Source organism: Hippoglossus hippoglossus, chromosome 10 (assembly GCF_009819705.1).
Source record: "Hippoglossus hippoglossus isolate fHipHip1 chromosome 10, fHipHip1.pri, whole genome shotgun sequence".
NCBI classification, from domain to species: Eukaryota; Metazoa; Chordata; class Actinopteri; order Pleuronectiformes; family Pleuronectidae; genus Hippoglossus; species Hippoglossus hippoglossus.
Window position 1 is genome coordinate 2,677,044 of NC_047160.1, and position 11,358 is coordinate 2,688,401.

Below are 11,358 nucleotides of genomic sequence, written 5' to 3' on the forward strand. Positions count from 1 at the left end.
TCATTCAACCATTTGACCAATGAATCCCTGTGACAACTCTCTAATAGGAAACATTTGACTTCACTTAAGTTCTGCCTTGTGTTGTGATGCAAATTTAAATAAAAGTTTGAGTCACTGTTCGGTTGTAAAAAAAAGATTATATTGTTACATGTCAGCTGCTTGTTGATTTTGAAAGGAAAAATAAAGCCCACATGATCCATCATAAAAGGTCTTTGTGAAACTTGTCGACCCTTTTTTTTAACAACTCTCACATGGGAAGATAGAAAACAAGAATTTATCTCAGATTTAAAATAAATCAAAACCATCCTCTGCTCTCCTCACAGTGTGAGACCACCCATCCTCTGCAAAGGCAAAATGCACAGCACCCTACCTTTAATTTTCATACGCTTAACCATCAAGACTGCAGGCCACCCTGTGACTGTAAAACACAAAACAGTTGGTACAAACTGTTGAAACGGACTGCGGTTCAGTTTGTACTGCCTCTCTGTCAACCACACTACTCACAATATCACACAATATCAACAGCATGGCCTGGTGGAGGTTAAAATAAAGATCATGGTCATGATTAATGATTAAAAGCATGTGTTAACTGTTACACGACATAACTGCAGGGCTGTCAGACACTCTAAATTACCATTCGACCACCACACACCCTGAATTTCATTACTGCATAAAGGACACACTATGCAACAGTTGGTGGAGCGAGAACGCATCCTAGAAGAAACTCTGGGTACGTATGTGTCTCCGGGTCTTCACCGTGAAGATTTCACTTCCCTGCTCTGTTGGCAAATAAACACATTTCATGTCATTTCTGTTGAAATGCCTTGTTTTTAGCAAGTCTGACTACAACAGACAGGGCCATTGTCTTTGTGTGTGTGCGTGCGTGTGTGTGTGTGCGTGTGTGTGTGTGTGAGAGAGAGAGTTGGGGGCAAGAGAATGCTCAGCGGATCAATGCACCACTCAACAATGAAATGCGATTTCACCCATTTGAAATAGTGAATTAAATAGGTAATGTGTGGCGATCGATGTTGATATCGTGGCCATAACCACAAATATATATCAATGAATGAAAAAACATTGAGAAGTGCCAAAGGACATCAGTTGAGAAGGAGGTCCTTCGATGTGGCCCCGGGTGCATCTGCATTCACACTGCTAAAAGAATGTGGCAATATGTGGTCTGACTGATTGAATCTTAAATGTGTCCTTGATGCATCTCGGCTGTGTTTACACCTGAGCTGTCCACATGTGACCTGATCCCCTGAGTGCCAGATGTGAACGGGGCCAATAATGCAATAATTTGCACTGGGTATTCTTTTTTTTTTACAATAGTGGGGTCTCTGGTTTTTCTCTGCCATGGAGTAACTGGAGAACCTTGATCTCAGAGGTCAAATCGTTTCTGTTCGAGAGGTTTCACTTAGTTGTTTTTCGACCATTCTGTTCAATCTAATAATATGAGCAGCTGTGGTCACGGGAACATCATGCTGCTTGGACATGGTTTCATAGGCTTTATCTTGATCCTGCTATTCCCTAGTCTCCTCAGACAACTCTCTTCTTGTTTTTCTCGTGTGCATGTTTAGTTCACACTACGATATCAAACAGCACAATGAGCAATGAGCCCTTTCTTTTCTATATAAAGAGGCTCTATGACTAATTATAAGATTGCTGACGCCTGTGATACGCATTGAAGACAAAAAAACATCACAACAATCAACTTATTGATCACCACTTCTAAGGGCCCCCAATCATTTGGTCCAAACTATTTTAGAAGATCTTCTCACAGCCTTTTGGTTTTTGTTAGCTGTCACGCCTGCTGGTATGAATGACTAAATAGTGTTTAATCTGAACCCTTTTCAGGAGAGTTGATTCAACGAGGAACCAAACCCTTTGGCCCTGTCTGTACATTACTGTTGATTACACAATAAGTTACACGTTAACTTATGAACTTGTGAATACTAGCAGCCACCAGACTGTTTTCTGCGGCAAGATGATATTGATCATAACATGATTCTAAAAATCACATGGTGAATGTCTCTGCTTTGCTGCTGTCAGACATGCACACAGAGGGCCTGTATGTGAGAGCACAGATGTCCAATTCAGTTTCTGCAGAGTTGTTCCTCCCAGCTCCCTGACGGAAAAAAAAAAAGAATACAAATATCTGAAATGAAAAAGTGGAGTCATACACGTAGACAACACGGACAAAGATGTCGACTTGATAAGACAACCAGATTCAAGAGCTTTAAGCAATAGGGACCAACGCCAGAACATTCATCTATAGAATCATATCAAGAGAAACTTATCTTGTCCAAGTAGGTCATTTACTCTCTCTATTATAGTCATCTCATTACTGTTCACACATGCTAAACACATTTTATATGTTTTACTCTTGAACAGTACTTGGAACAGCACATTTATGGCATGAGATGGAAAAGCAGTTAAGCAAAATTTACTAAATGGTAAATGGTAAAGCTTGAGATGACAAACTGCAAATTAGAATGTTAATATCTGATATATATCAATAATATACTTACATATCCTTCATTATGTTTTTTATTCAATCCTCCTCTGCCTCCCTTTGTCATTGTACTAGCTCTTGTCATTTCGGACCCTGCCACTTCCTCCTGCCCCACAGTGACCCCAACTCTTCCCACCTTTCTGCCTTCCCCACCTTCTCACCTCTTGTACTCACTTATTCCTACTCTCCAATTATTCCATCTATATATGCCAGCCCTTTTTTATTGATCTTATGACTTTACATGATCTACTGTACTTTCCATGCTGTATAACTGTCCAGCCTTGCTCTTATTTTTTGCCTGTATTTGCTTGTCTGTTTTGAACCACCTGCTTGTTTTTGGATTGTCCCTTTTACCTGGTTTTCATGTCTGTTGCTGATCACTGTCCCATACTCTGACTTCACCTATCACTTGACTCTGCCTGCTTTTGTGTGCTAACTGTTTCCACGTGTCTCTGTCCCACTGCTTCTTCCAGCTCCATGCTTCTTCAACTGTCTGCCCTGCTGCCGCTTCCTGACCTGCAAAGGAGTCCATTCAGCCATACACTCTTGAATGACCTCTGCAAGTCTGGACACTTCTTCTGGACATGTCCAGTACAAGCCAGGGCTCAGCAACTGTTCAACTGGGAGAGGGTGCTGGTGAGCTGAATTCTAAAAGCTCCTGTGTCCCCTTGTCCCCTTCACCATGACCAGCTCACCTTTTCTGACCAGATGCATATAGTGGTAGTTTTCCTCAACTCTGGGGTGGACATTAACTTCATGGACAAGACACTGGTGGTCCAGTTGGAGCTGGACCTGGCCACCTGTTGAGGTGAGTGTCATATGTGTATATCTTTCAGGTCTTGTCATGTCTTCAAAGTTAACCTGCATGATGGCTGGGGTCACTTGGCTCATTCTTGGTTGGGATCCTTATCCTGCCATACTGTCAAATCAACTGGTACTATCTTCCTCAATTCAGATTTTCTGACCTATCTAATGATCGCACAGAAAATCTGAACATGTGGTGTTGAACAAGCCTCTCTGCCTTCTCATCATTCTTATAGCTGCACCATCAGCCTCCTGCCTGGCACCGCTCCAACCTCTTCCTGTGCAGCCCAAGATCAGGGCCATGGAGACGTACATTGGCAAATCCTTTGCAGTAGACACCATCAATTTGTGCTCCACCCTTGCTGGGGCTGGATTCCTCATTGAAAAGAAAGATAAGACTATATGACCATGTATTGACTTACCAGGACTGAACAATCGCTGTAAAGAACAAGGCCTCTTCCAATTTAAATCCACTGCCTGTGAACTGTTACAAGGGCCACTGTGTTCACTGAACTGAATATTTGGTCATGCCCTTTGGTCTCATCAACGCTCCTGCTCTCTGACCTGCTGAATAGCACACCCACCATTAGTAACTCTTTGTAAAGGCCTCCCTGAACTGTCTGACTTCCTCCAATTTCAATGTAATTGTCGCAGACAGACCAGGATTTACAGGAGCTTAAAGGTCCACAACTGTCTTGTATGAGGACATCACAAGAATTAACATTAGAGGCCAGAAAAACCAACCCCAGTGGACATCAGGTTTGTGGTGATAATGAGTTGACTAATTACATCATTTACTGAGGATTTAGCACAACCACTATCGTCAAGAAACATGAAAACAGCGTCATTTCACACAATATCAGGTTAACATTCAAGTCATCAAGTCAAGAACAGTATAAACATTCTAAGAAAGTTGGAAGGAAAGAATAACTAATATTTATATGAATAGAGTAGAATCATAAATATGATTGTAATAACGTTTTCAAGATCAGATGTCACACGTTGTAATTAATACCAATATGAAACAGAGAAAATATATTTGAATGAGAAAATATGAGTGAGTAATATTTTTGGAAAATGGAGTAAAAGTTTGAAAGTTGCCTGATTTGGGTTAACAGGAAATTGATGTTGTTGACAAGTAGGCTCCATAACCCAGTCAATGTGTTCCTCTGTGATGTAAGGTTGGGTGTTTTCCATCTTTTTATTTCTACACCATTTCCTGCTGCAGCAGGAATGCCCCCATCCCCCTGCCCTCCCCCCACACGGTCTTCAACCCCGGCCAAATGTCTCCTCCAACTGTTCAAACATATGGCGGTCGGTCCTGAGGAATGGCTGTGAGCGTGTCTGCACGTGGGAACTGTTTGTTAGCAAAGGCCCACTGACGTACTTGTTAGCAATTAGGAGTTGCTTCTATGCCTATGCATGCATGTGTGTGTGCATGGGAGTGTCTGTGTTTGTGTTGGGCTGCGGAGGAAAGCATGCTGTGACTGCTGACGCTTATCAGATCGTCTGCTATCAGGGGAGGTGCAGGGAGAGGGCAGACGGGACGGCACTTTTATTCAGAGATCAGAGCTACATTGCCATTAAGAAGACTCCTTGTAACGCTGCCTTTGCTTGTTTACACTGAACCAGACAAGGCGACAGAAAGTTGTATGTGGTTTTAGATTGCTGTTCCAGAGGTGTGTGCGTATCAAAACAGCGTCAGCGTCCTGATCCACCATGCCAGCTCTCCCATTTACTCAGACATCAGTTCAGCTCCGTGTCTGTCTCCGCTGCAGACATAAAGGTGGAACAACAACACCTCCCATTTTGCATTCAAAAAGAACGGTAGAGTGGAATAAAGGTGCAACATTTACCAGTAGAGGCTCAAGAAGGAGAGCTTGGAGTGAGATGGAGTAATGGGTGGAGATCACAGGTGATGGCCCCTTGCTGAGAAGTGAATGGGAGCTTTCTCTCTTGAACGAAAGTCAACCAGCAACTTCAATCTGACATTAAATTGAATGTACCATACAGTCACAGGCCACAGCAGCACTATGTTAAATAGAGAAATTAAATCTACATTGTTCCCTCTCTTATATTCAGCAGTATGGCATCAGGCCAAGGATGAACTCTTAATTTAATATGTCCCTCCCTCCTCACAGAAGGGAGGGACATATTAAATTGAATTGACACATTATCACTTTCTACTTTTTTTTCCTGCACTTTAATCGCCCTTATTTATTTATTGGAGGAGAGGGGCCGTTGACCCCCAGAGTCATCTAACCTCGGTTTTACTGCAAATCATCTCGCTTTTATCATCTGTTATCTATTGAAATGGCTCCATTTCCTGCCAACTTTCATTTTCAATTAAAATATTATTCTTTTCGAACAGGAAAGTTCTGTAACCACACAGTACGTACGTGTGTGGGTGTTGAACAATTCAAAGTGGAATTACAGTACAGTTACTGTGCAGTTCACATTACATGACTTGCTGTCTTGTGATGAGGAGTCAGACATTTTGACTTCATACTACACAACTGACTGACGACAGGGGGACACACACTACACAATCTTTCACCAGCGCAAACCCCCGACTGGTATATCTGGTCTCCCAACCATGTTTGATCAGGAAAACACATGCGAGAGAAGAGACACTGTCATACCGAATGATCCTCCCGCAGAATGACCCATGGAGGAGAGGTCAAATGCTTCAGTGGACATCACAGTTGTAAAGAATAGAGTGCGGCTCGGGCTGCATTTTTCTGTCCAACCCTGAGGGGAAACTAAACAAGCCTGACCCAATCCTAACAGGGACTCTGTTTTATTCTGCCCGAACCCGACCCAAGCCTGCTGCAGTTAATACAAAACACAAATCCTGTCACACATAGTTGTTGCTTGATTTCCCTGATCACAGACATGCGCAGTCTATAAAGTCAGGGGCCACCTCACCACTACATGTACATTCACCAGCTTCTCCTATCCTGTGCTCTGATTGGCTGTAGTTGTTGCCAACTCATTCACACTTTTAGTCTGCAAGAAAATCTTGTCAGAATCTGTAGTGTGTCTAAGCCCCCCCTCTTTGAAGAATTCCTATAGAGATCAGCAACTGACGATCAAAACCCAATTTGGCTCTGATCAGAGGCTTGATGTCGTCGACTTCCAAACACATCTGCAGCTGGAAAGTCGGGCTTAAGATTGTACACTGTGAACTAGGTCTAAGTAACACTGGGTTCATGTTTCTGTTGGGTCTGGTAGGTTTGCCAGTGATGTGTATGGAAGACTAGCTTCTGAGACTGAACAGAGCTGAGCAGGGATTAACCTGTGACTGCACTCTGGTATGAACGGGTCAAACATGCAACCATTGTAGATCTGCACAGATACATTTAAACATGTATGCGGCGTGGAATAAGCTGATTGGTTCAACCCAATGAGAGGCGGGTTTAAAACAGAACACTGGACATTGTCAATGTCACACACCCATCCATGCAAAACAATGAAATAGACTGATGGGTAATGTTACTCAAAGACTCTAAAGTGGTGCAGTGGTTAGCACCAGGCTGGGTTGTTATTGTGTGGAGTTCTTCCTGTGTCTGTGTCAGTCTGCAGATTAGTGTTTAACTGGAGTCTCTTAACCCTAGGTGTGTGTGCATGGAGGGTTGTTTGTCTCTGTGTGCGTCATCTTGCTCCATGAAAGCAAATGAAAGTCAGAATGATTCCTGTGAGAATCTTAACAAGATGACAACAGTGAGCCTTGTACAATTGAGACGGAAGCCATATTAAAAGACGAAAACTAAGAAATATGCAGTTTTTCATGAGTTTAAAACTTTTAAAATAACTTTTGAATCGCTGCTGATTCGTCTCAGAGTCTCAGTGCAGACCCTTTATGAATAGGCCTATACACCCTCTTATCTGAATCAAATAAAATGTAAAAATAAAGCTCAGAGGAAATAAACTCAATTGAAACCGAACTCAACTATATTATCAAATAAAAACAGCAAACCAAGTACTGCCAGTGAAGTTAAAACCATCTGTGTGCTGCTTTCCCTGTTCGCCTCAGGCTACACAAGCAGTCCACAGCAGGCCCCAACTGGACAACACCACTTAGACAAGTCGGCCCTTATTACTGATCTACGTGTATAAATGCTTGTGTGTGTGTGTGTGTGTATATGTGTGTATTTGTGTGAACACTAAACAGCCTCCGTCCTGGGTGGCTCTGCTCTCTCGACCCCTTGCCCTCCTGCATTCTCCCCCCTTAGGGCTTGTTGGCTGGAGCCAGCGCAGACCAGGGCACGTCGGGGCAGCGGGGTTAGGATCAAGTGGGAAAGTGTGTGAAGGTGTGTGTGTCTGTGGGTGTGTGCTTGTCCTTGTTAAGTCGTGGAGTGGGGGGAGGACGGGTGGGAATGATCCACAGACAATAGTGGAGCTGTGGGCTACAACTGATGTGTTGTATGTCTCTGAATGATGTGTGTGTGTGTGTGTGTGTGTGTGTGTGTGTGTGTGTGTGTGTGTGTGTGTGTGTGTGTGTGTGTGTGTATACTCAGCAAATATGCCATTTGAAATAATTGTAGACCTTTACAATTTTACTGTTTTTAAATGTCAATAGATGATAGACTTTGAAAAGTTAATTATTAATGACGATTAAGTCATTAATCATAGTAGCGACACAACACTGCCTCTTTACAAAATTCAGCAAGAGCCATTACAGTTATAATTGTTAATTTAATAGTTTCCCCTTTGATGGTTTATTTACTGGAAAACTTCGATATCATGAATGGACATAATCAGCAGCACACAGTCAGAGTCCAGATGTTTATTGCTACATTGCGTCTGTTCTGTATTTTAATATGTTTATTAAAGTATAATGAATTGAGAGATGACTATATTTTCATGGCTTGCTTGGTGTGGTTCATTGCCAGGAAGCGTCTTGTTTCCTTGTCGAAGCTGCGAGCAGCTGAAGGCTGTCCACGTCCGACCGCACAAGCTCAGTGTCCAAATCTGCGACAGCAACAAAAAACATATCGACTCCTTCTCCTCCTTATCCTTGATGCTATTGTTGCCCTTCCTCCACTCAACATACAATTCTTCAGCAGTACCGGCCTTCTACAGACTTGGCTCCCACCTCCTGACCATTCTCCTGCTTGAGAGGCCTTTCAGGTGCTTTAACACACTCAGATGTGTGTGTTGAATGTTCTTTTCTCCTCACCAGAAAAACGACAAGAAAAGCAATTGCAGCACAGCATCAAAGGAGAGTTGCACCACAAATCCTGTGACAGCCACCACTCTACCACTCTAGTCAGTGGTAGAGGAAGTACTCAAATGTTTTACATAAGTAAAAGTATAAATACTTGAACAAAAAATGTCCATCCAGCCATTATCTGTACCTCTTATCCTTTGAGAGTCATAAGGGGAGCGGGAGAAAATCCCAGCTGACATTGGGCGAGAGGCGGTGTTCACCCTGGACAGGCCGCCAGGGCATCATAGAGTCACACCTACAGTCACTTTAGAGTCTCAAATTAGCCCAACCCCGATCTGCATGTTTTTGGATTGTGGGAAGAAGCCGGGGTAACCGGACAAAACCCACACAGACAAAGGGACAAAGCCTTTCCACACAGAAAGGCGTACCTTCATGCCACCGGAAGTACAAAAATGTATTTAAATAAAAGTAAAGGTACCACATTCACTTTTCTACTCACCGTAGGGGGTATATTTAAAAACAAGTACTTACTTGTTTTTACAAGTACTTACTTGTTTTTAAATATACTTTAAGTATTAAAGGTAAAAGTAAATATATGTATCTGAATTCATTTTCTTCTTTCTTCACCAGTGATGCTGCTGCAGGAGGTGGGGTCTAATGTTACATGCCCGCTCTGATTGGATCAATGGACCAGTTCCTCTTTTGTTATTTATCATTTTTAAAAGTATATAAAACGCAATGTGAATATATCACGCAATGCATTTTAAAAATGTAGGAGTAGGAATTAAGGATATCTGCTGATATATGACGTGGAGTAAAGGTCAAAAGTACCTGAAAAGTAAAGTACAGATACAGGATCAACTATGAAACTGTGACAAAGCTGATCTCTTTAGAAAGTTCATGTCAGATCATAAAATAACTTCTCATTGTTTTGTGACTAGAAAGAAAACGTCTTAAAAAATATATATTTTCCATCTGGCTCTCAACTCGGTTATTACTTTTCATTCATGTCAACTGCATGGGTGAACTGAATGTCCAGTACTTAGCGTTTGGGCTGTCAGGTTTTATTTGAGACTTGGACATGTGGCATTCAGCTGGCTGCTGTGTGGTTTCTGTGGCGTTTGTCCCGTTTCTCTTAACTTGCTCCAAAGGAAAGCTGCTGTGTGCTGAGCGCTCTATCACTTTCTCTGCTCTAAACTGGAGACGACCACAGCATTATGTGAGCCGTCAACCAAATCAGGGAGTGTGTGTTGTTTTATATTTGTGTTTAACAGCCAAACACCAGCTAATCTGCCTCTTCACGCCTTGGTGCGTGTGTCAACTGTCAATGGATTCTGATTTGAATGTTGCTAAGGCTAAACTCTGCTACGGATGCGGCTGGTGTCCACACTACTCCAGAGTTTAAGAGCCACTAAAAAGCAGAAGTTTGGAAGCGCTGCTGGCCTCGTTTAGGTTTGAAGAGACCTGAGATCTGGAGTCCGGACGAGCAGAAACTGAGACGTTTGGAAAAGGTGGCATAGACACTGAAAGTCGCTTGCTGATTGGATCTTTCTGGTCATGACGTGGCCTTCGCTGATTCGTCAGGCTCAGATCACATTACCCCTTTCGAGAGGAAAACAACCATTAGCCTCGGCTGTTGAACCAGCTGTTGTGGAGTTACTGTAGATTCAAGATTTTACAATGCTAACCCTAATCTCCCTTTTCTCCATCACTCCCTCTTGTTTGTAGCCGAGCTGTCTCTGCAACTACCAAACAAATGCTTCCTGTTCCCACCAGCACGTGCATGCTCAGTGTACGTGAGTTGTTTTCATGTTTGAAAGCATTCTCACTCAGCTGTCACAGATGACATCAGAGCAGACAACGATACAAGAGAGAAATGAGTCATGTAAATGACCAAAGCCTCCAAAAATAGAGCTTTCATATAGGACCTCCTCTGCTGAGGGCAAGAAGCTGATAGAGAAAATAAGACTTATGGGACCAACCCCCGAAAAGAACCCAAACGGGCAGCACGACATGGTTTTTCCTCAGTAAGTTCCCTGTCCCATTTTTTTGTCACTCCATCATTCATTCATGCTTCTGAAGAGCCCATAATCAACCTTCATGCAGACCGTCCTCACCCGCCCGCCCGCACGGTTTTATATCCACCCGCACTGATCAGCCCGGGAGTTCAAGCGATTCACCGTGATGGCTTCCTCTTTGCCCCTTTTTCCTTTTTTTGTGTCTAGTGGCATTTGCAAAAAAAAGAGGAGAGCTCTGTTGTGGAAAAAGTTCAGCCTCCCATAATCCGCTTTGCCTTTGTGAAGCGAGTGACTTTGAAACTCGCTATTGCAATTACCTCAACCGCCACCCCCACTCCTACTCCCCCCCTGCTCACCGGAAATAGAAAGAGAGACGTCGCTCTCTCTGTTTCATCTGCCTCTCGAAAAAATCCTCCCGTTTGTTTGGGGAATTGTAATTCTCTCTCGCTCTCCTTCTCTCTCTCTCTCTCTCTCTCGTCTTTTTTGTTCTTAAATTATCTTTCATTATAGTCTAATAGTTTTTCTCATTTGGCGCCTGGCGTGCATAAACGCACATGGAAATTAAAACTTTTCGGTTTGTGACAGAGATTAGCGTCGAGTGGAGGTCAAACATAATAGCTTCCATTTAACAAGAAAATAGATATGATTATACCGCGCTTGCTCTCCGTTCAACTTTTCGTCCTCAATCTAAACGGTGCTGCTCCGATAGCTCTGCCCTCATTACGCAGCAACAAAAGGGCTCGGGGCCGACGGTTCACGCCGCCACCGCTCGCTATTTGTCTTCCTGTGTTTAACATTGGAATAGAATTCTGAGGCTGCAAAAACAGACAGACAAACAGAGACATTTCATA